The sequence below is a fragment of the Euprymna scolopes genome, chromosome 18, assembly GCF_053919585.1.
Source record: "Euprymna scolopes isolate OS-2025 chromosome 18, ASM5391958v1, whole genome shotgun sequence".
In the NCBI taxonomy this organism is placed as follows: Eukaryota; Metazoa; Mollusca; class Cephalopoda; order Sepiida; family Sepiolidae; genus Euprymna; species Euprymna scolopes.
In genome coordinates, this window is record NC_136499.1 from 127,998,292 (window position 1) to 128,016,300 (window position 18,009).

Sequence of the window (18,009 nt, forward strand, 5' to 3'; positions counted from 1 at the left end):
TTGTAATAGTTAAAATTATGGCACGTCTTCGCTTACGGCCATATCACGTTGAAAACACCGGTTCTCGTCCGATCCCCGAAGTTAAGCAACGTTGAGCCTGGTCAGTACTTAGATGGGTGACCGCTTGGGAATACCAGGTGCTGTAAGCATTTCCCCTGAATTTTTGGAAAAACTCATAAAAATGCGTTCGATTTTAATGTAAAATATTAGATAAAAAAAACAAAAAACAAAATATCATTACATTATAAGATTTGGTAAATAAATTTTGAAATTGTAATAGTTAAAATTATGGCACGTCTTCGCTTACGGCCATATCACGTTGAAAACACCGGTTCTCGTCCGATCCCCGAAGTTAAGCAACGTAGAGCCTGGTCAGTACTTAGATGGGTGACCGCTTGGGAATACCAGGTGCTGTAAGCATTTCCCCTGAATTTTTGGAAAAACTCATAAAAATGCGTTCGATTTTAATGTAAAATATGTGATAAAAAGCAAAAAACAAAATATCATTACATTATCAGATTTGGTAAATAAATATTGAAATTGTAATAGTTAAAATTATGGCACGTCTTCGCTTACGGCCATATCACGTTGAAAACACCGGTTCTCGTCCGATCCCCGAAGTTAAGCAACGTAGAGCCTGGTCAGTACTTAGATGGGTGACCGCTTGGGAATACCAGGTGCTGTAAGCATTTCCCCTGAATTTTTGGAAAAACTCATAAAAATGCGTTCGATTTTAATGTAAAATATTAGGTAAAAAAAAAACAAATAAAGTATCATTAAATTATCAGATTTGGTAAATAAATTTTGAAATTGTAATAGTTAAAATTATCGCACTTCTTCGCTTACGGCCATATCACGTTGAAAACACCGGTTCTCGTCCGATCCCCGAAGTTAAGCAACGTAGAGCCTGGTCAGTACTTAGATGGGTGACCGCTTGGGAATACCAGGTGCTGTAAGCATTTCCCCTGAATTTTTGGAAAACTCATAAAAATGCGTTCGATTTTAATGTAAAATATTAGATAAAAAACAAAAAACAAAATATCATTACATTATCAGATTTGGTAAATAAATATTGAAATTGTAATAGTTAAAATTATGGCACGTCTTCGCTTACGGCCATATCACGTTGAAAACACCGGTTCTCGTCCGATCCCCGAAGTTACACAACGAAGAGCCTGGTCAGTACTTAGATGGGTGACTGCTTGGGAATAACAGGTACTGTAAGCATTTCCCCTGAATTTTTGGAAAAACTCATAAAAATGTGTTCGATTTTAATGTAAAATATTAGATAAAAAAACAAAAAACAAAATATCATTACATTATCAGATTTGGTAAATAAATATTGAAATTGTAATAGTTAAAATTATGGCACGTCTTCGCTTACGGCCATATCACGTTGAAAACACCGGTTCTCGTCCGATCCCCGAAGTTAAGCAACGTAGAGCCTGGTCAGTACTTAGATGGGTGACCGCTTGTGAATACCAGGTGCTGTAAGCATTTCCCCTGAATTTTTGGAAAAACTCATAAAAATGCGTTCGATTTTAATGTAAAATATTAGATAAAAAACAAAAAACAAAATATCATTACATTATCAGATTTGGTAAATAAATATTGAAATTGTAATAGTTAAAATTATGGCACGTCTTCGCTTACGGCCATATCACGTTGAAAACACCGGTTCTCGTCCGATCCCCGAAGTTACACAACGAAGAGCCTGGTCAGTACTTAGATGGGTGACCGCTTGGGAATAACAGGTACTGTAAGCATTTCCCCTGAATTTTTGGAAAAACTCATAAAAATGTGTTCGATTTTAATGTAAAATATTAGATAAAAAAACAAAAAACAAAATATCATTACATTATCAGATTTGGTAAATAAATATTGAAATTGTAATAGTTAAAATTATGGCACGTCTTCGCTTACGGCCATATCACGTTGAAAACACCGGTTCTCGTCCGATCCCCGAAGTTAAGCAACGTAGAGCCTGGTCAGTACTTAGATGGGTGACCGCTTGTGAATACCAGGTGCTGTAAGCATTTCCCCTGAATTTTTGGAAAAACTCATAAAAATGCGTTCGATTTTAATGTAAAATATTAGATAAAAAACAAAAAACAAAATATCATTACATTATCAGATTTGGTAAATAAATATTGAAATTGTAATAGTTAAAATTATGGCACGTCTTCGCTTACGGCCATATCACGTTGAAAACACCGGTTCTCGTCCGATCCCCGAAGTTAAGCAACGTAGAGCCTGGTCAGTACTTAGATGGGTGACCGCTTGGGAATACCAGGTGCTGTAAGCATTTCCCCTGAATTTTTGGAAAAACTCATAAAAATGCGTTCGATTTTAATGTAAAATATTAGATAAAAAAACAAAAAACAAAATATCATTACATTATAAGATTTGGTAAATAAATTTTGAAATTGTAATAGTTAAAATTATGGCACGTCTTCGCTTACGGCCATATCACGTATAAAACACCGGTTCTCGTCCGATCCCCAAAGTTAAGCAACGTAGAGCCTGGTCAGTACATAGATGGGTGACCGCTTGGGAATACCAGGTGCTGTAAGCATTTCCCCTGAATTTTTGGAAAAACTCATAAAAATGCGTTCGATTTTAATGTAAAATATTAGATAAAAAAACAAAAAACAAAATATCATTACATTATCAGATTTGGTAAATAAATATTGAAATTGTAATAGTTAAAATTATGGCACGTCTTCGCTTACGGCCATATCACGTTGAAAACACCGGTTCTCGTCCGATCCCCGAAGTTAAGCAACGTTGAGCCTGGTCAGTACTTAGATGGGTGACCGCTTGGGAATACCAGGTGCTGTAAGCATTTCCCCTGAATTTTTGGAAAAACTCATAAAAATGCGTTCGATTTTAATGTAAAATATTAGATAAAAAAAACAAAAAACAAAATATCATTACATTATAAGATTTGGTAAATAAATTTTGAAATTGTAATAGTTAAAATTATGGCACGTCTTCGCTTACGGCCATATCACGTTGAAAACACCGGTTCTCGTCCGATCCCCGAAGTTAAGCAACGTAGAGCCTGGTCAGTACTTAGATGGGTGACCGCTTGGGAATACCAGGTGCTGTAAGCATTTCCCCTGAATTTTTGGAAAAACTCATAAAAATGCGTTCGATTTTAATGTAAAATATGTGATAAAAAGCAAAAAACAAAATATCATTACATTATCAGATTTGGTAAATAAATATTGAAATTGTAATAGTTAAAATTATGGCACGTCTTCGCTTACGGCCATATCACGTTGAAAACACCGGTTCTCGTCCGATCCCCGAAGTTAAGCAACGTAGAGCCTGGTCAGTACTTAGATGGGTGACCGCTTGGGAATACCAGGTGCTGTAAGCATTTCCCCTGAATTTTTGGAAAAACTCATAAAAATGCGTTCGATTTTAATGTAAAATATTAGGTAAAAAAAAACAAGTAAAGTATCATTAAATTATCAGATTTGGTAAATAAATATTGAAATTGTAATAGTTAAAATTATCGCACTTCTTCGCTTACGGCCATATCACGTTGAAAACACCGGTTCTCGTCCGATCCCCGAAGTTAAGCAACGTAGAGCCTGGTCAGTACTTAGATGGGTGACCGCTTGGGAATACCAGGTGCTGTAAGCATTTCCCCTGAATTTTTGGAAAACTCATAAAAATGCGTTCGATTTTAATGTAAAATATTAGATAAAAAAAACAAAAAACAAAATATCATTACATTATCAGATTTGGTAAATAAATATTAAAAATGTAATAGTTAACATTATGGCACGTCTTCGCTTACGGCCATATCACGTTGAAAACACCGGTTCTCGTCCGATCCCCGAAGTTAAGCAACGTAGAGCCTGGTCAGTACTTAGATGGGTGACCGCTTGAGAATACCAGGTGCTGTAAGCATTTCCCCTGAATTTTTGGAAAAACTCATAAAAATGCGTTCGATTTTAATGTAAAATATTAGATAAAAAAAACAAAAAACAAAATATCATTACATTATCAGATTTGGTAAATAAATATTAAAAATGTAATAGTTAAAATTATGGCACGTCTTCGCTTACGGCAATATCACGTTGAAAACACCGGGTCTCGTCCGATCCCCGAAGTTACACAACGTAGAGCCTGGTCAGTACTTAGATGGGTGACCGCTTGGGAATACCAGGTGCTGTAAGCATTTCCCCTGAATTTTTGGAAAAACTCATAAAAATGCGTTCGATTTTAATGTAAAATATTAGATAAAAAAAACAAAAAACAAAATATCATTACATTATAAGATTTGGTAAATAAATTTTGAAATTGTAATAGTTAAAATTATGGCACGTCTTCGCTTACGGCCATATCACGTTGAAAACACCGGTTCTCGTCCGATCCCCGAAGTTAAGCAACGTAGAGCCTGGTCAGTACTTAGATGGGTGACCGCTTGGGAATACCAGGTGCTGTAAGAATTTCCCCTGAATTTTTGGAAAAGCTCATAAAAATGCGTTCGATTGTAATGTAAAATATGTGATAAAAAGCAAAAAACAAAATATCATTACATTATCAGATTTGGTAAATAAATATTGAAATTGTAATAGTTAAAATTATGGCACGTCTTCGCTTACGGCCATATCACGTTGAAAACACCGGTTCTCGTCCGATCCCCGAAGTTAAGCAACGTAGAGCCTGGTCAGTACTTAGATGGGTGACCGCTTGGGAATACCAGGTGCTGTAAGCATTTCCCCTGAATTTTTGGAAAAACTCATAAAAATGCGTTCGATTTTAATGTAAAATATTAGGTAAAAAAAAACAAATAAAGTATCATTAAATTATCAGATTTGGTAAATAAATATTGAAATTGTAATAGTTAAAATTGTCGCACTTCTTCGCTTACGGCCATATCACGTTGAAAACACCGGTTCTCGTCCGATCCCGAAGTTAAGCAACGTAGAGCCTGGTCAGTACTTAGATGGGTGACCGCTTGGGAATACCAGGTGCTGTAAGCATTTCCCCTGAATTTTTGGAAAAACTCATAAAAATGCGTTCGATTTTAATGTAAAATATTAGATAAAAAAAACAAAAAACAAAATATCATTACATTATCAGATTTGGTAAATAAATATTAAAAATGTAATAGTTAAAATTATGGCACGTCTTCGCTTACGGCCATATCACGTTGAAAACACCGGGTCTCTTCCGATCCCCGAAGTTACACAACGTAGAGCCTGGTCAGTACTTAGATGGGTGACCGCTTGGGAATACCAGGTGCTGTAAGCATTTCCCCTGAATTTTTGGAAAAACTCATAAAAATGCGTTTGATTTTAATGTAAAATATTAGGTAAAAAAAACAAAAAACAAAATATCATTACATTATCAGATTTGGTAAATAAATATTGAAATTGTAATAGTTAAAATTATGGCACGTCTTCGCTTACGGCCATATCACGTTGAAAACACCGGGTCTCGTCCGATCCCCGAAGTTAAGCAACGTAGAGCCTGGTCAGTACTTAGATGGGTGACCGCTTGGGAATACCAGGTGCTGCAAGCATTTCCCCTGAATTTTTGGAAAAACTCATAAAAATGCGTTCGATTTTAATGTAAAATATTAGATAAAAAAAACAAAAAACAAAATATCATTACATTATCAGATTTGGTAAATAAATATTGGAATTGTAATAGTTAAAATTATGGCACGTCTTCGCTTACGGCCATATCACGTTGAAAACACCGGGTCTCGTCCGATCCCCGAAGTTAAGCAACGTAGAGCCTGGTCAGTACTTAGATGGGTGACCGCTTGGGAATACCAGGTGCTGTAAGCATTTCCCCTGAATTTTTGGAAAAACTCATAAAAATGCGTTCGATTTTAATGTAAAATATTAGATAAAAAAACAAAAAACAAAATATCATTACATTATCAGATTTGGTAAATAAATATTAAAAATGTAATAGTTAAAATTATGGCACGTCTTCGCTTACGGCAATATCACGTTCAAAACACCGGTTCTCGTCCGATCCCCGAAGTTACACAACGTAGAGCCTGGTCAGTACTTAGATGGGTGACCGCTTGGGAATACCAGGTGCTGTAAGCATTTCCCCTGAATTTTTGGAAAAACTCATAAAAATGCGTTCGATTTTAATGTAAAATATTAGATAAAAAAAACAAAAAACAAAATATCATTACATTATAAGATTTGGTAAATAAATTTTGAAATTGTAATAGTTAAAATTATGGCACGTCTTCGCTTACGGCCATATCACGTTGAAAACACCGGTTCTCGTCCGATCCCCGAAGTTAAGCAACGTAGAGCCTGGTCAGTACTTAGATGGGTGACCGCTTGGGAATACCAGGTGCTGTAAGCATTTCCCCTGAATTTTTGGAAAAGCTCATAAAAATGCGTTCGATTTTAATGTAAAATATGTGATAAAAAGCAAAAAACAAAATATCATTACATTATCAGATTTGGTAAATAAATATTGAAATTGTAATAGTTAAAATTATGGCACGTCTTCGCTTACGGCCATATCACGTTGAAAACACCGGTTCTCGTCCGATCCCCGAAGTTAAGCAACGTAGAGCCTGGTCAGTACTTAGATGGGTGACCGCTTGGGAATACCAGGTGCTGTAAGCATTTCCCCTGAATTTTTGGAAAAACTCATAAAAATGCGTTCGATTTTAATGTAAAATATTAGATAAAAAAAACAAAAAACAAAATATCATTACATTATAAGATTTGGTAAATAAATTTTGAAATTGTAATAGTTAAAATTATGGCACGTCTTCGCTTACGGCCATATCACGTTGAAAACACCGGTTCTCGTCCGATCCCCGAAGTTAAGCAACGTAGAGCCTGGTCAGTACTTAGATGGGTGACCGCTTGGGAATACCAGGTGCTGTAAGCATTTCCCCTGAATTTTTGGAAAAGCTCATAAAAATGCGTTCGATTTTAATGTAAAATATGTGATAAAAAGCAAAAAACAAAATATCATTACATTATCAGATTTGGTAAATAAATATTGAAATTGTAATAGTTAAAATTATGGCACGTCTTCGCTTACGGCCATATCACGTTGAAAACACCGGGTCTCGTCCGATCCCCGAAGTTAAGCAACGTAGAGCCTGGTCAGTACTTAGATGGGTGACCGCTTGGGAATACCAGGTGCTGTAAGCATTTCCCCTGAATTTTTGGAAAAACTCATAAAAATGCCTTTGATTTTAATGTAAAATATTAGGTAAAAAAAACAAAAAAAACAAATATCATTACATTATCAGATTTGGTAAATAAATATTGAAATTGTAATAGTTAAAATTATGGCACGTCTTCGCTTACGGCCATATCACGTTGAAAACACCGGGTCTCGTCCGATCCCCGAAATTAAGCAACGTAGAGCCTGGTCAGTACTTAGATGGGTGACCGCTTGGGAATACCAGGTGCTGTAAGCATTTCCCCTGAATTTTTGGAAAAACTCATAAAAATGCGTTCGATTTTAATGTAAAATATTAGATAAAAAAAACAAAAAACAAAATATCATTACATTATCAGATTTGGTAAATAAATATTAAAAATGTAATAGTTAAAATTATTGCACGTCTTCGCTTACGGCCATATCACGTTGAAAACACCGGGTCTCGTCCGATCCCCGAAGTTACACAACGTAGAGCCTGGTCAGTACTTAGATGGGTGACTGCTTGGGAATACCAGGTGCTGTAAGCATTTCCCCTGAATTTTTGGAAAAACTCATAAAAATGCGTTTGATTTTAATGTAAAATATTAGGTAAAAAAAACAAAAAACAAAATATCATTACATTATCAGATTTGGTAAATAAATATTGAAATTGTAATAGTTAAAATTATCGCACGTCTTCGCTTACGGCCATATCACGTTGAAAACACCGGTTCTCGTCCGATCCCCGAAGTTACACAACGTAGAGCCTGGTCAGTACTTAGATGGGTGACCGCTTGGGAATACCAGGTGCTGTAAGCATTTCCCCTGAATTTTTGGAAAAACTCATAAAAATGCGTTTGATTTTAATGTAAAATATTAGGTAAAAGAAACAAAAAACAAAATATCATTACATTATCAGATTTGGTAAATAAATATTGAAATTGTAATAGTTAAAATTATGGCACGTCTTCGCTTACGGCCATATCACGTTGAAAACACCGGGTCTCGTCCGACCCCCGAAGTTAAGCAACGTAGAGCCTGGTCAGTACTTAGATGGGTGACCGCTTGGGAATACCAGGTGCTGTAAACATTTCCCCTGAATTTTTGGAAAAACTCATAAAAATGCGTTCGATTTTAATGTAAAATATTAGATAAAAAAAACAAAAAACAAAATATCATTACATTATCAGATTTGGTAAATAAATATTAAAAATGTAATAGTTAAAATTATGGCACGTCTTCGCTTACGGCCATATCACGTTGAAAACACCGGTTCTCGTCCGATCCCCGAAGTTAAGCAACGTAGAGCCTGGTCAGTACTTAGATGGGTGACCGCTTGAGAATACCAGGTGCTGTAAGCATTTCCCCTGAATTTTTGGAAAAACTCATAAAAATGCGTTTGATTTTAATGTAAAATATTAGGTAAAAAAAACAAAAAACAAAATATCATTACATTATCAGATTTGGTAAATAAATATTGAAATTGTAATAGTTAAAATTATGGCACGTCTTCGCTTACGGCCATATCACGTTGAAAACACCGGTTCTCGTCCGATCCCCGAAGTTAAGCAACGTAGAGCCTGGTCAGTACTTAGATGGGTGACCGCTTGGGAATACCAGGTGCTGTAAGCATTTACCCTGGATTTTTGGAAAAACTCATTAAAATGCGTTCGATTTTAATGTAAAATATTAGATAAAAAACAAAAAACAAAATATCATTACATTATCAGATTTGGTAAATAAATATTGAAATTGTAATAGTTAAAATTATGGCACGTCTTCGCTTACGGCCATATCACGTTGAAAACACCGGTTCTCGTCCGATCCCCGAAGTTAAGCAACGTTGAGCCTGGTCAGTACTTAGATGGGTGACCGCTTGGGAATACCAGGTGCTGTAAGCATTTCCCCTGAATTTTTAGAAAAACTCATAAATATGCGTTCGATTTTAATGTAAAATATTAGGTAAAAAAAAAAACAAATAAAGTATCATTAAATTATCAGATTTGGTAAATAAATATTGAAATTGTAATAGTTAAAATTATCGCACTTCGCTTACGGCCATATCACGTTGAAAACACCGGTTCTCGTCCGATCCCCGAAGTTAAGCAACGTAGAGCCTGGTCAGTACTTAGATGGGTGACCGCTTGGGAATACCAGGTGCTGTAAGCATTTCCCCTGAATTTTTGGAAAAACTCATAAAAATGCGTTCGATTTTAATGTAAAATATTAGATAAAAAAACAAAAAACAAAATATCATTACATTATCAGATTTGGAAAATAAATATTGAAATTGTAATAGTTAAAATTATGGCACGTCTTCGCTTACGGCCATATCACGTTGAAAACACCGGTTCTCGTCCGATCCCCGAAGTTAAGCAACGTAGAGCCTGGTCAGTACTTAGATGGGTGACCGCTTGGGAATACCAGGTGCTGTAAGCATTTCCCCTGAATTTTTGGAAAAACTCATAAAAATGCGTTCGATTTTAATGTAAAATATTAGATAAAAAAACAAAAAACAAAATATCATTACATTATCAGATTTGGTAAATAAATATTGAAATTGTAATAGTTAAAATTATCGCACGTCTTCGCTTACGGCCATATCACGTTGAAAACACCGGGTCTCGTCCGATCCTCGAAGTTAAGCAACGTGGAGCCTGGTTAGTACTTAGATGGGTGACCGCTTGGGAATACCAGGTGCTGTAAGCATTTCCCCTGAATTTTTGGAAAAACTCATAAAAATGCGTTCGATTTTAATGTAAAATATTAGGTAAAAAAAAACCAAAAACAAAATATCATTGCATTATCATATTTGGTAAATAAATACTGAAATTGTAATAGTTAAAATTATGGCACGTCTTCGCTTACGGCCATATCACGTTGAAAACACCGGTTCTCGTCCGATCCCCGAAGTTAAGCAACGTAGAGCCTGGTCAGTACTTAGATGGGTGACCGCTTGGGAATACCAGGTGCTGTAAGCATTTTCCCTGAATTTTTGGAAACACTCATAAAAATGCGTTCGATTTTAATGTAAAATATTAGGTAAAAAAAACAAATAAAGTATCATTAAATTATCAGATTTGGTAAATAAATATTGAAATTGTAATAGTTAAAATTATGGCACTTCTTCGCTTACCGCCATATTACGTTGAAAACACCGGTTCTCGTCCGATCCCCGAAGTTAAGCAACGTAGAGCCTGGTCAGTACTTAGATGGGTGACCGCTTGGGAATACCAGGTGCTGTAAGCATTTCCCCTGAATTTTTAGAAAAAACTCATAAAAATGCGTTCGATTTTAATGTAAAATATTAGGTAAAACAAACAAATAAAGTATCATTCAATTATCAGATTTGGTAAATAAATATTGAAATTGTAATAGTTAAAATTATGGCACTTCTTCGCTTACGGCCATATTACGTTGAAAACACCGGTTCTCGTCCGATCCCCGAAGTCAAGCAACGTAGAGCCTTGTCAGTACTTAGATGGGTGACCGCTTGGGAATACCAGGTGCTGTAAGCATTTCCCCTGAATTTTTGGAAAAACTCATAAAAATGCGTTCGATTTTAATGTAAAATATTAGATAAAAAAAAACAAATAAAGTATCATTAAATTATCAGATTTGGTAAATAAATATTGAAATTGTAATAGTTAAAATTATGGCACTTCTTCGCTTACGGCCATATTACGTTGAAAACACCGGTTCTCGTCCGATCCCCGAAGTTAAGCAACGTAGAGCCTGGTCAGTACTTAGATGGGTGACCGCTTGGGAATACCAGGTGCTGTAAGCATTTCCCCTGAATTTTTGGAAAAACTCATAAAAATGCGTTCGATTTTTATGTAAAATATTAGATAAAAAAACAAAAAACAAAATATCATTACATTATAAGATTTGGTAAATAAATTTTGAAATTGTAATAGTTAAAATTATGGCACGTCTTCGCTTACGGCCATATCACGTTGAAAACACCGGTTCTCGTCCGATCCCCGAAGTTAAGCAACGTAGAGCCTGGTCAGTACTTAGATGGGTGACCGCTTGGGAATACCAGGTGCTGTAAGCATTTCCCCTGAATTTTTGGAAAAAACTCATAAAAATGCGTTCGATTTTAATGTAAAATATTAGATACAAAAACAAAAAACCAAAATATCATTACATTATCAGATTTGGTAAATAAATATTGAAATTGTAATAGTTAAAATTATGGCACGTCTTCGCTTACGGCAATATCACGTTGAAAACACCGGTTCTCGTCCGATCCCCGAAGTTAAGCAACGTAGAGCCTGGTCAGTACTTAGATGGGTGACCGCTTGGGAATACCAGGTGCTGTAAGCATTTCCCCTGAATTTTTGGAAAAACTCATAAAAATGCGCTCGATTTTAATGTAAAATATTAGATAAAAAACAAAAAACAAAATATCATTACATTATCAGATTTGGTAAATAAATATTTAAATTGTAATAGTTAAAATTATGGCACGTCTTCGCTTACGGCCATATCACGTTGAAAACACCGGTTCTCGTCCGATCCCCGAAGTTACACAACGTAGAGCCTGGTCAGTACTTAGATGGGTGACCGCTTGGGAATGCCAGGTGCTGTAAGCATTTCCCCTGAATTTTTGGAAAAACTCATAAAAATGCGTTCGATTTTAATGTAAAATATTAGATAAAAAAACAAAAAACAAAATATCATTACATTATCAGATTTGGTAAATAAATATTGAAATTGTAATAGTTAAAATTATGGCACGTCTTCGCTTACGGCCATATCACGTTGAAAACACCGGTTCTCATCCGATCCCCGAAGTTAAGCAACGTAGAGCCTGGTCAGTACTTAGATGGGTGACCGCTTGGGAATACCAGGTGCTGTAAGCATTTCCCCTGAATTTTTGGAAAAACTCATAAAAATGCGTTCGATTTTAATGTAAAATATTAGATAAAAAAAAACAAAAAACAAAATATCATTACATTATCAGATTTGGTAAATAAATATTAAAAATGTAATAGTTAAAATTATGGCACGTCTTCGCTTACGGCCATATCACGTTGAAAACACCGGTTCTCGTCCGATCCCCGAAGTTAAGCAACGTAGAGCCTGGTCAGTACTTAGATGGGTGACCGTTTGGGAATACCAGGTGCTGTAAGCATTTCCCCTGAATTTTTGGAAAAACTCATAAAAATGCGTTCGATTTTAATGTAAAATATTAGATAAAAAAACAAAAAACAAAATATCATTACATTATCAGATTTTGTAAATAAATATTGAAATTGTAATAGTTAAAATTATGGCACGTCTTCGCTTACGGCCATATTACGTTGAAAACACCGGTTCTTGTCCGATCCCCGAAGTTAAGCTACGTAGAGCCTGGTCAGTACTTAGATGGGTGACCGCTTGGGAATACCAGGTGCTGTAAGCATTTCCCCTGAATTTTTGGAAAAACTCATAAAAATGCGTTCGATTTTAATGTAAAATATTAGATAAAAAAACAAAAAACAAAATATCATTACATTATCAGATTTGGTAAATAAATATTGAAATTATAATAGTTAAAATTATGGCACGTCTTCGCTTACGGCCATATCACGTTGAAAACACCGGTTCTCGTCCGATCCCCGAAGTTAAGCAACGTAGAGCCTGGTCAGTACTTAGATGGGTGACCGCTTGGGAATACCAGGTGCTGTAAGCATTTCCCCTGAATTTTTGGAAAAACTCATAAAAATGCGTTCGATTTTAATGTAAAATATTAGGTAAAACAAACAAATAAAGTATCATTAAATTATCAGATTTGGTAAATAAATATTGAAATTGTAATAGTTAAAATTATGGCACTTCTTCGCTTACGGCCATATTACGTTGAAAACACCGCTTCTCGTCCGATCCCCGAAGTTAAGCAACGTAGAGCCTGGTCAGTACTTAGATGGGTGACCGCTTGGGAATACCAGGTGCTGTAAGCATTTCCCCTGAATTTTTGGAAAAACTCATAAAAATGCGTTCGATTTTAATGTAAAATATTAGATAAAAAAACAAAAAACAAAATATCATTACATTATAAGATTTGGTAAATAAATTTTGAAATTGTAATAGTTAAAATTATGGCACGTCTTCGCTTACGGCCATATCACGTTGAAAACACCGGTTCTCGTCCGATCCCCGAAGTTAAGCAACGTAGAGCCTGGTCAGTACTTAGATGGGTGACCGCTTGGGAATACCAGGTGCTATAAGCATTTCCCCTGAATTTTTGGAAAAACTCATAAAAATGCGTTCGATTTTAATGTAAAATATTAGATAAAAAACAAAAAACAAAATATCATTACATTATCAGATTTGGTAAATAAATATTGAAATTGTAATAGTTAAAATTATGGCACGTCTTCGCTTACGGCCATATCACGTTGAAAACACCGGTTCTCGTCCGATCCCCGAAGTTAAGCAACGTAGAGCCTGGTCAGTACTTAGATGGGTGACCGCTTGGGAATACCAGGTGCTGTAAGCATTTCCCCTGAATTTTTGGAAAAACTCATAAAAATGCGTTCGATTTTAATGTAAAATATTAGATAAAAAAACAAAAAACAAAATATCATTACATTATCAGATTTGGTAAATAAATATTGAAATTGTAATAGTTAAAATTATGGAACGTCTTCGCTTACGGCTATATCACGTTGAAAACACCGGTTCTCGTCCGATCCCCGAAGTTAAGCAACGTAGAGCCTGGTCAGTACTTAGATGGGTGACCGCTTGGGAATACCAGGTGCTGTAAGCATTAGCCCTGAATTTTTGGAAAAACTCATAAAAATGCGTTCGATTTTAATGTAAAATATTAGATAAAAAACCAAAAATTAAAATATCATTACATTATCAGATTTGGTAAATAAATATTGAAATTGTAATAGTTAAAATTATGGCACGTCTTCGCTTACGGCCATATCACGTTGAAAACACCGGTTCTCGTCCGATCCCCGAAGTTAAGCAACGTAGAGCCTGGTCAGTACTTAGATGGGTGACCTTTAGGAATACCAGGTGCTGTAAGCATTTCCCCTGAATTTTTGGAAAAACTCATAAAAATGCGTTCGATTTTAATGTAAAATATTAGGTAAAACAAACAAATAAAGTATCATTAAATTATCAGATTTGGTAAATAAATATTGAAATTGTAATAGTTAAAATTATCGCACTTCTTCGCTTACGGCCATATTACGTTGAAAACACCGGTTCTCGTCCGATCCCCGAAGTCAAGCAACGTAGAGCCTGGTCAGTACTTAGATGGGTGACCGCTTGGGAATACCAGGTGCTGTAAGCATTTCCCCTGAATTTTTGGAAAAACTCATAAAAATGCGTTCGATTTTAATGTAAAATATTAGGTAAAACAAACAAATAAAGTCATTAAATTATAAGATTTGGTAAATAAATATTGAAATTGTAATAGTTAAAATTATGGCACTTCTTCGCTTACGGCCATATTACGTTGAAAACACCGCTTCTCGTCCGATCCCCGAAGTTAAGCAACGTAGAGCCTGGTCAGTACTTAGATGGGTGACCGCTTGGGAATACCAGGTGCTGTAAGCATTTCCCCTGAATTTTTGGAAAAACTCATAAAAATGCGTTCGATTTTAATGTAAAATATTAGATAAAAAAACAAAAAACAAAATATCATTACATTATAAGATTTGGTAAATAAATTTTGAAATTGTAATAGTTAAAATTATGGCACGTCTTCGCTTACGGCCATATCACGTTGAAAACACCGGTTCTCGTCCGATCCCCGAAGTTAAGCAACGTTGAGCCTGGTAAGTACTTAGATGGGTGACCGCTTGGGAATACCAGGTGCTATAAGCATTTCCCCTGAATTTTTGGAAAAACTCATAAAAATGCGTTCGATTTTAATGTAAAATATTAGATAAAAAACAAAAAACAAAATATCATTACATTATCAGATTTGGTAAATAAATATTGAAATTGTAATAGTTAAAATTATGGCACGTCTTCGCTTACGGCCATATCACGTTGAAAACACCGGTTCTCGTCCGATCCCCGAAGTTAAGCAACGTAGAGCCTGGTCAGTACTTAGATGGGTGACCGCTTGGGAATACCAGGTGCTGTAAGCATTTCCCCTGAATTTTTGGAAAAACTCATAAAAATGCGTTCGATTTTAATGTAAAATATTAGATAAAAAAACAAAAAACAAAATATCATTACATTATCAGATTTGGTAAATAAATATTGAAATTGTAATAGTTAAAATTATGGCACGTCTTCGCTTACGGCCATATCACGTTGAAAACACCGGTTCTCGTCCGATCCCCGAAGTTAAGCAACGTAGAGCCTGGTCAGTACTTAGATGGGTGACCGCTTGGGAATACCAGGTGCTGTAAGCATTAGCCCTGAATTTTTGGAAAAACTCATAAAAATGCGTTCGATTTTAATGTAAAATATTAGATAAAAAACAAAAAACCAACATATCATTACATTATCAGATTTGGTAAATAAATATTGAAATTGTAATAGTTAAAATTATGGCACGTCTTCGCTTACGGCCATATCACGTTGAAAACACCGGTTCTCGTCCGATCCCCGAAGTTAAGCAACGTAGAGCCTGGTCAGTACTTAGATGGGTGACCGCTTGGGAATACCAGGTGCTGTAAGCATTTCCCCTGAATTGTTGGAAAAACTCATAAAAATGCGTTCGATTTTAATGTAAAATATTAGGTAAAAAAAAACAAATAAAGTATCATTAAATTATCAGATTTGGTAAATAAATATTGAAATTGTAATAGTTAAAATTATCGCACTTCTTGGCTTACGGCCATATCACGTTGAAAACACCGGTTCTCGTCCGATCCCCGAAGTTAAGCAACGTAGAGCCTGGTCAGTACTTAGATGGATGACCGCTTAGGAATACCAGGTGCTGTAAGCATTTCCCCTGAATTTTTGGAAAAACTCATAAAAATGCGTTCGATTTTAATGTAAAATATTAGATAAAAAACAAAAAACAAAATATCATTACATTATCAGATTTGGTAAATAAATATTGAAATTGTAATAGTTAAAATTATGGCACGTCTTCGCTTACGGCCATATCACGTTGAAAACACCGGTTCTCGTCCGATCCCCGAAGTTAAGCAACGTAGAGCCTGGTCAGTACTTAGATGGGTGACCGCTTGGGAATACCAGGTGCTGTAAGCATTTCCCCTGAATTTTTGGAAAAACTCATAAAAATGCGTTCGATTTTAATGTAAAATATTAGGTAAAAAAAACAAATAAAGTATCATTAAATTATCAGATTTGGTAAATAAATATTGAAATTGTAATAGTTAAAATTATCGCACTTCTTCGCTTACGGCCATATCACGTTGAAAACACCGGTTCTCGTCCGATCCCCGAAGTTAAGCAACGTAGAGCCTGGTCAGTACTTAGATGAGTGACCGCTTGGGAATACCAGGTGCTGTAAGCATTTCCCCTGAATTTTTGGAAAAACTCATAAAAATGCGTTCGATTTTAATGTAAAATATTAGGTAAAAAAAACAAATAAAGTATCATTAAATTATAAGATTTGGTAAATAAATATTGAAATTGTAATAGTTAAAATTATCGCACTTCTTCGCTTACGGCCATATCACGTTGAAAACACCGGTTCTCGTCCGATTCCCGAAGTTAAGCAACGTAGAGCCTGGTCAGTACTTAGATGGGTGACCGCTTGGGAATACCAGGTGCTGTAAGCATTTCCCCTGAATTTTTGGAAAAACTCATAAAAATGCGTTCGATTTTAATGTAAAATATTAGATAAAAAAACAAAAAACAAAATATCATTACATTATCAGATTTGGTAAATAAATATTGAAATTGTAATAGTTAAAATTATGGCACGTCTTCGCTTACGGCCATATCACGTTGAAAACACCGGTTCTCGTCCGATCCCCGAAGTTAAGCAACGTAGAGCCTGGTCAGTACTTAGATGGGTGACCGCTTGGGAATACCAGGTGCTGTAAGCATTTCCCCTGAATTTTTGGAAAAACTCATAAAAATGCGTTCGATTTTAATGTAAAATATTAGATAAAAAAACAAAAAACAAAATATCATTACATTATCAGATTTGGTAAATAAATATTGAAATTGTAATAGTTAAAATTATGGCACGTCTTCGCTTACGGCCATATCACGTTGAAAACACCGGTTCTCGTCCGATCCCCGAAGTTAAGCAACGTAGAGCCTGGTCAGTACTTAGATGGGTGACCGCTTGGGAATACCAGGTGCTGTAAGCATTTCCCCTGAGTTTTTGGAAAAACTCTTAAAAATGCGTTTGATTTTAATGTAAAATATTAGATAAAAAAACAAAAAACAAAATATCATTACATTATCAGATTTGGTAAATAAATATTGAAATTGTAATAGTTAAAATTATGGCACGTCTTCGCTTACGGCAATATCACGTTGAAAACACCGGTTCTCGTCCGATCCCCGAAGTTAAGCAACGTAGAGCCTGGTCAGTACTTAGATGGGTGACCGCTTGGGAATACCAGGTGCTGTAAGCATTTCCCCTGAATTTTTGGAAAAACTCATAAAAATGCGTTTGATTTTAATGTAAAATATTAGATAAAAAAACAAAAAACAAAATATCATTACATTATCAGATTTGGTAAATAAATATTGAAATTGTAATAGTTAAAATTATGGCACGTCTTCGCTTACGGCAATATCACGTTGAAAACACCGGTTCTCGTCCGATCCCCGAAGTTAAGCAACGTAGAGCCTGGTCAGTACTTAGATGGGTGACCGCTTGGGAATACCAGGTGCTGTAAGCATTTCCCCTGAATTTTTGGAAAAACTCATAAAAATGCGTTCGATTTTAATGTAAAA

General features: G+C 35.4%; 66 non-coding genes and 1 pseudogene across 66 annotated transcripts; all 67 read left to right on the forward strand.

Moving 5' to 3' along the window:
* The first annotated feature begins 30 nt into the window (after nucleotides 1-30).
* On the forward strand, nucleotides 31-149 carry LOC145298930 (5S ribosomal RNA). Its single transcript, XR_013871196.1, has one exon. It is a non-coding gene; the product is annotated as a 5S ribosomal RNA (ribosomal RNA).
* A 152-nt stretch (nucleotides 150-301) lies between these two features.
* Nucleotides 302-420, forward strand: LOC145299050 (5S ribosomal RNA). Its single transcript, XR_013871316.1, has one exon. It is a non-coding gene; the product is annotated as a 5S ribosomal RNA (ribosomal RNA).
* A 150-nt stretch (nucleotides 421-570) lies between these two features.
* Nucleotides 571-689, forward strand: LOC145299051 (5S ribosomal RNA). The gene has a single exon (XR_013871317.1). It is a non-coding gene; the product is annotated as a 5S ribosomal RNA (ribosomal RNA).
* A 151-nt stretch (nucleotides 690-840) lies between these two features.
* LOC145299052 (5S ribosomal RNA) lies at nucleotides 841-959 on the forward strand. The gene has a single exon (XR_013871318.1). It is a non-coding gene; the product is annotated as a 5S ribosomal RNA (ribosomal RNA).
* A 149-nt stretch (nucleotides 960-1,108) lies between these two features.
* On the forward strand, nucleotides 1,109-1,227 carry LOC145301407 (5S ribosomal RNA; annotated as a pseudogene).
* A 151-nt stretch (nucleotides 1,228-1,378) lies between these two features.
* Nucleotides 1,379-1,497, forward strand: LOC145299658 (5S ribosomal RNA). The gene has a single exon (XR_013871908.1). It is a non-coding gene; the product is annotated as a 5S ribosomal RNA (ribosomal RNA).
* Nucleotides 1,498-1,647: 150 nt separating this feature from the next.
* On the forward strand, nucleotides 1,648-1,766 carry LOC145301285 (5S ribosomal RNA). Its single transcript, XR_013873483.1, has one exon. It is a non-coding gene; the product is annotated as a 5S ribosomal RNA (ribosomal RNA).
* A 151-nt stretch (nucleotides 1,767-1,917) lies between these two features.
* LOC145299659 (5S ribosomal RNA) lies at nucleotides 1,918-2,036 on the forward strand. The gene has a single exon (XR_013871909.1). It is a non-coding gene; the product is annotated as a 5S ribosomal RNA (ribosomal RNA).
* Nucleotides 2,037-2,186: 150 nt separating this feature from the next.
* On the forward strand, nucleotides 2,187-2,305 carry LOC145299054 (5S ribosomal RNA). The gene has a single exon (XR_013871320.1). It is a non-coding gene; the product is annotated as a 5S ribosomal RNA (ribosomal RNA).
* A 151-nt stretch (nucleotides 2,306-2,456) lies between these two features.
* On the forward strand, nucleotides 2,457-2,575 carry LOC145301253 (5S ribosomal RNA). Its single transcript, XR_013873453.1, has one exon. It is a non-coding gene; the product is annotated as a 5S ribosomal RNA (ribosomal RNA).
* Nucleotides 2,576-2,726: 151 nt separating this feature from the next.
* On the forward strand, nucleotides 2,727-2,845 carry LOC145298941 (5S ribosomal RNA). Its single transcript, XR_013871207.1, has one exon. It is a non-coding gene; the product is annotated as a 5S ribosomal RNA (ribosomal RNA).
* A 152-nt stretch (nucleotides 2,846-2,997) lies between these two features.
* Nucleotides 2,998-3,116, forward strand: LOC145299055 (5S ribosomal RNA). The gene has a single exon (XR_013871321.1). It is a non-coding gene; the product is annotated as a 5S ribosomal RNA (ribosomal RNA).
* A 150-nt stretch (nucleotides 3,117-3,266) lies between these two features.
* LOC145299056 (5S ribosomal RNA) lies at nucleotides 3,267-3,385 on the forward strand. The gene has a single exon (XR_013871322.1). It is a non-coding gene; the product is annotated as a 5S ribosomal RNA (ribosomal RNA).
* A 150-nt stretch (nucleotides 3,386-3,535) lies between these two features.
* LOC145299057 (5S ribosomal RNA) lies at nucleotides 3,536-3,654 on the forward strand. Its single transcript, XR_013871323.1, has one exon. It is a non-coding gene; the product is annotated as a 5S ribosomal RNA (ribosomal RNA).
* A 151-nt stretch (nucleotides 3,655-3,805) lies between these two features.
* On the forward strand, nucleotides 3,806-3,924 carry LOC145299428 (5S ribosomal RNA). The gene has a single exon (XR_013871685.1). It is a non-coding gene; the product is annotated as a 5S ribosomal RNA (ribosomal RNA).
* A 152-nt stretch (nucleotides 3,925-4,076) lies between these two features.
* Nucleotides 4,077-4,195, forward strand: LOC145300175 (5S ribosomal RNA). The gene has a single exon (XR_013872410.1). It is a non-coding gene; the product is annotated as a 5S ribosomal RNA (ribosomal RNA).
* Nucleotides 4,196-4,347: 152 nt separating this feature from the next.
* Nucleotides 4,348-4,466, forward strand: LOC145300100 (5S ribosomal RNA). The gene has a single exon (XR_013872335.1). It is a non-coding gene; the product is annotated as a 5S ribosomal RNA (ribosomal RNA).
* A 150-nt stretch (nucleotides 4,467-4,616) lies between these two features.
* LOC145299058 (5S ribosomal RNA) lies at nucleotides 4,617-4,735 on the forward strand. Its single transcript, XR_013871324.1, has one exon. It is a non-coding gene; the product is annotated as a 5S ribosomal RNA (ribosomal RNA).
* A 150-nt stretch (nucleotides 4,736-4,885) lies between these two features.
* On the forward strand, nucleotides 4,886-5,003 carry LOC145300450 (5S ribosomal RNA). The gene has a single exon (XR_013872671.1). It is a non-coding gene; the product is annotated as a 5S ribosomal RNA (ribosomal RNA).
* A 152-nt stretch (nucleotides 5,004-5,155) lies between these two features.
* On the forward strand, nucleotides 5,156-5,274 carry LOC145299957 (5S ribosomal RNA). Its single transcript, XR_013872198.1, has one exon. It is a non-coding gene; the product is annotated as a 5S ribosomal RNA (ribosomal RNA).
* Nucleotides 5,275-5,426: 152 nt separating this feature from the next.
* LOC145298441 (5S ribosomal RNA) lies at nucleotides 5,427-5,545 on the forward strand. The gene has a single exon (XR_013870726.1). It is a non-coding gene; the product is annotated as a 5S ribosomal RNA (ribosomal RNA).
* Nucleotides 5,546-5,697: 152 nt separating this feature from the next.
* Nucleotides 5,698-5,816, forward strand: LOC145297940 (5S ribosomal RNA). The gene has a single exon (XR_013870354.1). It is a non-coding gene; the product is annotated as a 5S ribosomal RNA (ribosomal RNA).
* A 151-nt stretch (nucleotides 5,817-5,967) lies between these two features.
* LOC145301260 (5S ribosomal RNA) lies at nucleotides 5,968-6,086 on the forward strand. Its single transcript, XR_013873459.1, has one exon. It is a non-coding gene; the product is annotated as a 5S ribosomal RNA (ribosomal RNA).
* Nucleotides 6,087-6,238: 152 nt separating this feature from the next.
* Nucleotides 6,239-6,357, forward strand: LOC145299060 (5S ribosomal RNA). Its single transcript, XR_013871326.1, has one exon. It is a non-coding gene; the product is annotated as a 5S ribosomal RNA (ribosomal RNA).
* Nucleotides 6,358-6,507: 150 nt separating this feature from the next.
* Nucleotides 6,508-6,626, forward strand: LOC145299061 (5S ribosomal RNA). The gene has a single exon (XR_013871327.1). It is a non-coding gene; the product is annotated as a 5S ribosomal RNA (ribosomal RNA).
* Nucleotides 6,627-6,778: 152 nt separating this feature from the next.
* On the forward strand, nucleotides 6,779-6,897 carry LOC145299062 (5S ribosomal RNA). The gene has a single exon (XR_013871328.1). It is a non-coding gene; the product is annotated as a 5S ribosomal RNA (ribosomal RNA).
* A 150-nt stretch (nucleotides 6,898-7,047) lies between these two features.
* On the forward strand, nucleotides 7,048-7,166 carry LOC145299230 (5S ribosomal RNA). The gene has a single exon (XR_013871495.1). It is a non-coding gene; the product is annotated as a 5S ribosomal RNA (ribosomal RNA).
* Nucleotides 7,167-7,319: 153 nt separating this feature from the next.
* LOC145298652 (5S ribosomal RNA) lies at nucleotides 7,320-7,438 on the forward strand. The gene has a single exon (XR_013870927.1). It is a non-coding gene; the product is annotated as a 5S ribosomal RNA (ribosomal RNA).
* A 152-nt stretch (nucleotides 7,439-7,590) lies between these two features.
* On the forward strand, nucleotides 7,591-7,709 carry LOC145300337 (5S ribosomal RNA). The gene has a single exon (XR_013872565.1). It is a non-coding gene; the product is annotated as a 5S ribosomal RNA (ribosomal RNA).
* Nucleotides 7,710-7,861: 152 nt separating this feature from the next.
* LOC145300747 (5S ribosomal RNA) lies at nucleotides 7,862-7,980 on the forward strand. Its single transcript, XR_013872958.1, has one exon. It is a non-coding gene; the product is annotated as a 5S ribosomal RNA (ribosomal RNA).
* A 152-nt stretch (nucleotides 7,981-8,132) lies between these two features.
* On the forward strand, nucleotides 8,133-8,251 carry LOC145298640 (5S ribosomal RNA). Its single transcript, XR_013870915.1, has one exon. It is a non-coding gene; the product is annotated as a 5S ribosomal RNA (ribosomal RNA).
* Nucleotides 8,252-8,403: 152 nt separating this feature from the next.
* LOC145299429 (5S ribosomal RNA) lies at nucleotides 8,404-8,522 on the forward strand. Its single transcript, XR_013871686.1, has one exon. It is a non-coding gene; the product is annotated as a 5S ribosomal RNA (ribosomal RNA).
* A 152-nt stretch (nucleotides 8,523-8,674) lies between these two features.
* LOC145299063 (5S ribosomal RNA) lies at nucleotides 8,675-8,793 on the forward strand. The gene has a single exon (XR_013871329.1). It is a non-coding gene; the product is annotated as a 5S ribosomal RNA (ribosomal RNA).
* Nucleotides 8,794-8,943: 150 nt separating this feature from the next.
* On the forward strand, nucleotides 8,944-9,062 carry LOC145298953 (5S ribosomal RNA). The gene has a single exon (XR_013871219.1). It is a non-coding gene; the product is annotated as a 5S ribosomal RNA (ribosomal RNA).
* A 149-nt stretch (nucleotides 9,063-9,211) lies between these two features.
* Nucleotides 9,212-9,330, forward strand: LOC145299064 (5S ribosomal RNA). Its single transcript, XR_013871330.1, has one exon. It is a non-coding gene; the product is annotated as a 5S ribosomal RNA (ribosomal RNA).
* Nucleotides 9,331-9,481: 151 nt separating this feature from the next.
* Nucleotides 9,482-9,600, forward strand: LOC145299066 (5S ribosomal RNA). Its single transcript, XR_013871332.1, has one exon. It is a non-coding gene; the product is annotated as a 5S ribosomal RNA (ribosomal RNA).
* Nucleotides 9,601-9,751: 151 nt separating this feature from the next.
* Nucleotides 9,752-9,870, forward strand: LOC145298394 (5S ribosomal RNA). The gene has a single exon (XR_013870682.1). It is a non-coding gene; the product is annotated as a 5S ribosomal RNA (ribosomal RNA).
* Nucleotides 9,871-10,023: 153 nt separating this feature from the next.
* On the forward strand, nucleotides 10,024-10,142 carry LOC145299067 (5S ribosomal RNA). Its single transcript, XR_013871333.1, has one exon. It is a non-coding gene; the product is annotated as a 5S ribosomal RNA (ribosomal RNA).
* Nucleotides 10,143-10,291: 149 nt separating this feature from the next.
* Nucleotides 10,292-10,410, forward strand: LOC145300825 (5S ribosomal RNA). Its single transcript, XR_013873036.1, has one exon. It is a non-coding gene; the product is annotated as a 5S ribosomal RNA (ribosomal RNA).
* A 150-nt stretch (nucleotides 10,411-10,560) lies between these two features.
* LOC145301152 (5S ribosomal RNA) lies at nucleotides 10,561-10,679 on the forward strand. The gene has a single exon (XR_013873353.1). It is a non-coding gene; the product is annotated as a 5S ribosomal RNA (ribosomal RNA).
* A 150-nt stretch (nucleotides 10,680-10,829) lies between these two features.
* LOC145299775 (5S ribosomal RNA) lies at nucleotides 10,830-10,948 on the forward strand. The gene has a single exon (XR_013872021.1). It is a non-coding gene; the product is annotated as a 5S ribosomal RNA (ribosomal RNA).
* Nucleotides 10,949-11,099: 151 nt separating this feature from the next.
* Nucleotides 11,100-11,218, forward strand: LOC145299068 (5S ribosomal RNA). Its single transcript, XR_013871334.1, has one exon. It is a non-coding gene; the product is annotated as a 5S ribosomal RNA (ribosomal RNA).
* A 153-nt stretch (nucleotides 11,219-11,371) lies between these two features.
* LOC145299611 (5S ribosomal RNA) lies at nucleotides 11,372-11,490 on the forward strand. Its single transcript, XR_013871862.1, has one exon. It is a non-coding gene; the product is annotated as a 5S ribosomal RNA (ribosomal RNA).
* Nucleotides 11,491-11,640: 150 nt separating this feature from the next.
* On the forward strand, nucleotides 11,641-11,759 carry LOC145300952 (5S ribosomal RNA). The gene has a single exon (XR_013873158.1). It is a non-coding gene; the product is annotated as a 5S ribosomal RNA (ribosomal RNA).
* Nucleotides 11,760-11,910: 151 nt separating this feature from the next.
* On the forward strand, nucleotides 11,911-12,029 carry LOC145298429 (5S ribosomal RNA). The gene has a single exon (XR_013870715.1). It is a non-coding gene; the product is annotated as a 5S ribosomal RNA (ribosomal RNA).
* Nucleotides 12,030-12,182: 153 nt separating this feature from the next.
* On the forward strand, nucleotides 12,183-12,301 carry LOC145299463 (5S ribosomal RNA). The gene has a single exon (XR_013871719.1). It is a non-coding gene; the product is annotated as a 5S ribosomal RNA (ribosomal RNA).
* A 151-nt stretch (nucleotides 12,302-12,452) lies between these two features.
* On the forward strand, nucleotides 12,453-12,571 carry LOC145301089 (5S ribosomal RNA). The gene has a single exon (XR_013873290.1). It is a non-coding gene; the product is annotated as a 5S ribosomal RNA (ribosomal RNA).
* A 151-nt stretch (nucleotides 12,572-12,722) lies between these two features.
* LOC145299069 (5S ribosomal RNA) lies at nucleotides 12,723-12,841 on the forward strand. Its single transcript, XR_013871335.1, has one exon. It is a non-coding gene; the product is annotated as a 5S ribosomal RNA (ribosomal RNA).
* Nucleotides 12,842-12,990: 149 nt separating this feature from the next.
* LOC145301107 (5S ribosomal RNA) lies at nucleotides 12,991-13,109 on the forward strand. Its single transcript, XR_013873308.1, has one exon. It is a non-coding gene; the product is annotated as a 5S ribosomal RNA (ribosomal RNA).
* Nucleotides 13,110-13,260: 151 nt separating this feature from the next.
* Nucleotides 13,261-13,379, forward strand: LOC145300133 (5S ribosomal RNA). Its single transcript, XR_013872369.1, has one exon. It is a non-coding gene; the product is annotated as a 5S ribosomal RNA (ribosomal RNA).
* A 150-nt stretch (nucleotides 13,380-13,529) lies between these two features.
* Nucleotides 13,530-13,648, forward strand: LOC145299070 (5S ribosomal RNA). Its single transcript, XR_013871336.1, has one exon. It is a non-coding gene; the product is annotated as a 5S ribosomal RNA (ribosomal RNA).
* Nucleotides 13,649-13,799: 151 nt separating this feature from the next.
* LOC145299536 (5S ribosomal RNA) lies at nucleotides 13,800-13,918 on the forward strand. The gene has a single exon (XR_013871789.1). It is a non-coding gene; the product is annotated as a 5S ribosomal RNA (ribosomal RNA).
* A 151-nt stretch (nucleotides 13,919-14,069) lies between these two features.
* Nucleotides 14,070-14,187, forward strand: LOC145300928 (5S ribosomal RNA). The gene has a single exon (XR_013873135.1). It is a non-coding gene; the product is annotated as a 5S ribosomal RNA (ribosomal RNA).
* Nucleotides 14,188-14,336: 149 nt separating this feature from the next.
* On the forward strand, nucleotides 14,337-14,455 carry LOC145300376 (5S ribosomal RNA). Its single transcript, XR_013872602.1, has one exon. It is a non-coding gene; the product is annotated as a 5S ribosomal RNA (ribosomal RNA).
* Nucleotides 14,456-14,602: 147 nt separating this feature from the next.
* On the forward strand, nucleotides 14,603-14,721 carry LOC145301108 (5S ribosomal RNA). The gene has a single exon (XR_013873309.1). It is a non-coding gene; the product is annotated as a 5S ribosomal RNA (ribosomal RNA).
* Nucleotides 14,722-14,872: 151 nt separating this feature from the next.
* Nucleotides 14,873-14,991, forward strand: LOC145299879 (5S ribosomal RNA). The gene has a single exon (XR_013872121.1). It is a non-coding gene; the product is annotated as a 5S ribosomal RNA (ribosomal RNA).
* A 150-nt stretch (nucleotides 14,992-15,141) lies between these two features.
* On the forward strand, nucleotides 15,142-15,260 carry LOC145299071 (5S ribosomal RNA). The gene has a single exon (XR_013871338.1). It is a non-coding gene; the product is annotated as a 5S ribosomal RNA (ribosomal RNA).
* Nucleotides 15,261-15,411: 151 nt separating this feature from the next.
* Nucleotides 15,412-15,530, forward strand: LOC145299072 (5S ribosomal RNA). The gene has a single exon (XR_013871339.1). It is a non-coding gene; the product is annotated as a 5S ribosomal RNA (ribosomal RNA).
* Nucleotides 15,531-15,681: 151 nt separating this feature from the next.
* Nucleotides 15,682-15,800, forward strand: LOC145299073 (5S ribosomal RNA). Its single transcript, XR_013871340.1, has one exon. It is a non-coding gene; the product is annotated as a 5S ribosomal RNA (ribosomal RNA).
* Nucleotides 15,801-15,950: 150 nt separating this feature from the next.
* Nucleotides 15,951-16,069, forward strand: LOC145300515 (5S ribosomal RNA). Its single transcript, XR_013872732.1, has one exon. It is a non-coding gene; the product is annotated as a 5S ribosomal RNA (ribosomal RNA).
* A 150-nt stretch (nucleotides 16,070-16,219) lies between these two features.
* On the forward strand, nucleotides 16,220-16,338 carry LOC145299074 (5S ribosomal RNA). Its single transcript, XR_013871341.1, has one exon. It is a non-coding gene; the product is annotated as a 5S ribosomal RNA (ribosomal RNA).
* Nucleotides 16,339-16,487: 149 nt separating this feature from the next.
* Nucleotides 16,488-16,606, forward strand: LOC145300403 (5S ribosomal RNA). The gene has a single exon (XR_013872627.1). It is a non-coding gene; the product is annotated as a 5S ribosomal RNA (ribosomal RNA).
* A 149-nt stretch (nucleotides 16,607-16,755) lies between these two features.
* LOC145300074 (5S ribosomal RNA) lies at nucleotides 16,756-16,874 on the forward strand. The gene has a single exon (XR_013872310.1). It is a non-coding gene; the product is annotated as a 5S ribosomal RNA (ribosomal RNA).
* A 151-nt stretch (nucleotides 16,875-17,025) lies between these two features.
* LOC145299075 (5S ribosomal RNA) lies at nucleotides 17,026-17,144 on the forward strand. The gene has a single exon (XR_013871342.1). It is a non-coding gene; the product is annotated as a 5S ribosomal RNA (ribosomal RNA).
* Nucleotides 17,145-17,295: 151 nt separating this feature from the next.
* LOC145299077 (5S ribosomal RNA) lies at nucleotides 17,296-17,414 on the forward strand. The gene has a single exon (XR_013871344.1). It is a non-coding gene; the product is annotated as a 5S ribosomal RNA (ribosomal RNA).
* A 151-nt stretch (nucleotides 17,415-17,565) lies between these two features.
* LOC145299612 (5S ribosomal RNA) lies at nucleotides 17,566-17,684 on the forward strand. The gene has a single exon (XR_013871863.1). It is a non-coding gene; the product is annotated as a 5S ribosomal RNA (ribosomal RNA).
* Nucleotides 17,685-17,835: 151 nt separating this feature from the next.
* On the forward strand, nucleotides 17,836-17,954 carry LOC145299613 (5S ribosomal RNA). The gene has a single exon (XR_013871864.1). It is a non-coding gene; the product is annotated as a 5S ribosomal RNA (ribosomal RNA).
* Nucleotides 17,955-18,009: the final 55 nt, after the last annotated feature.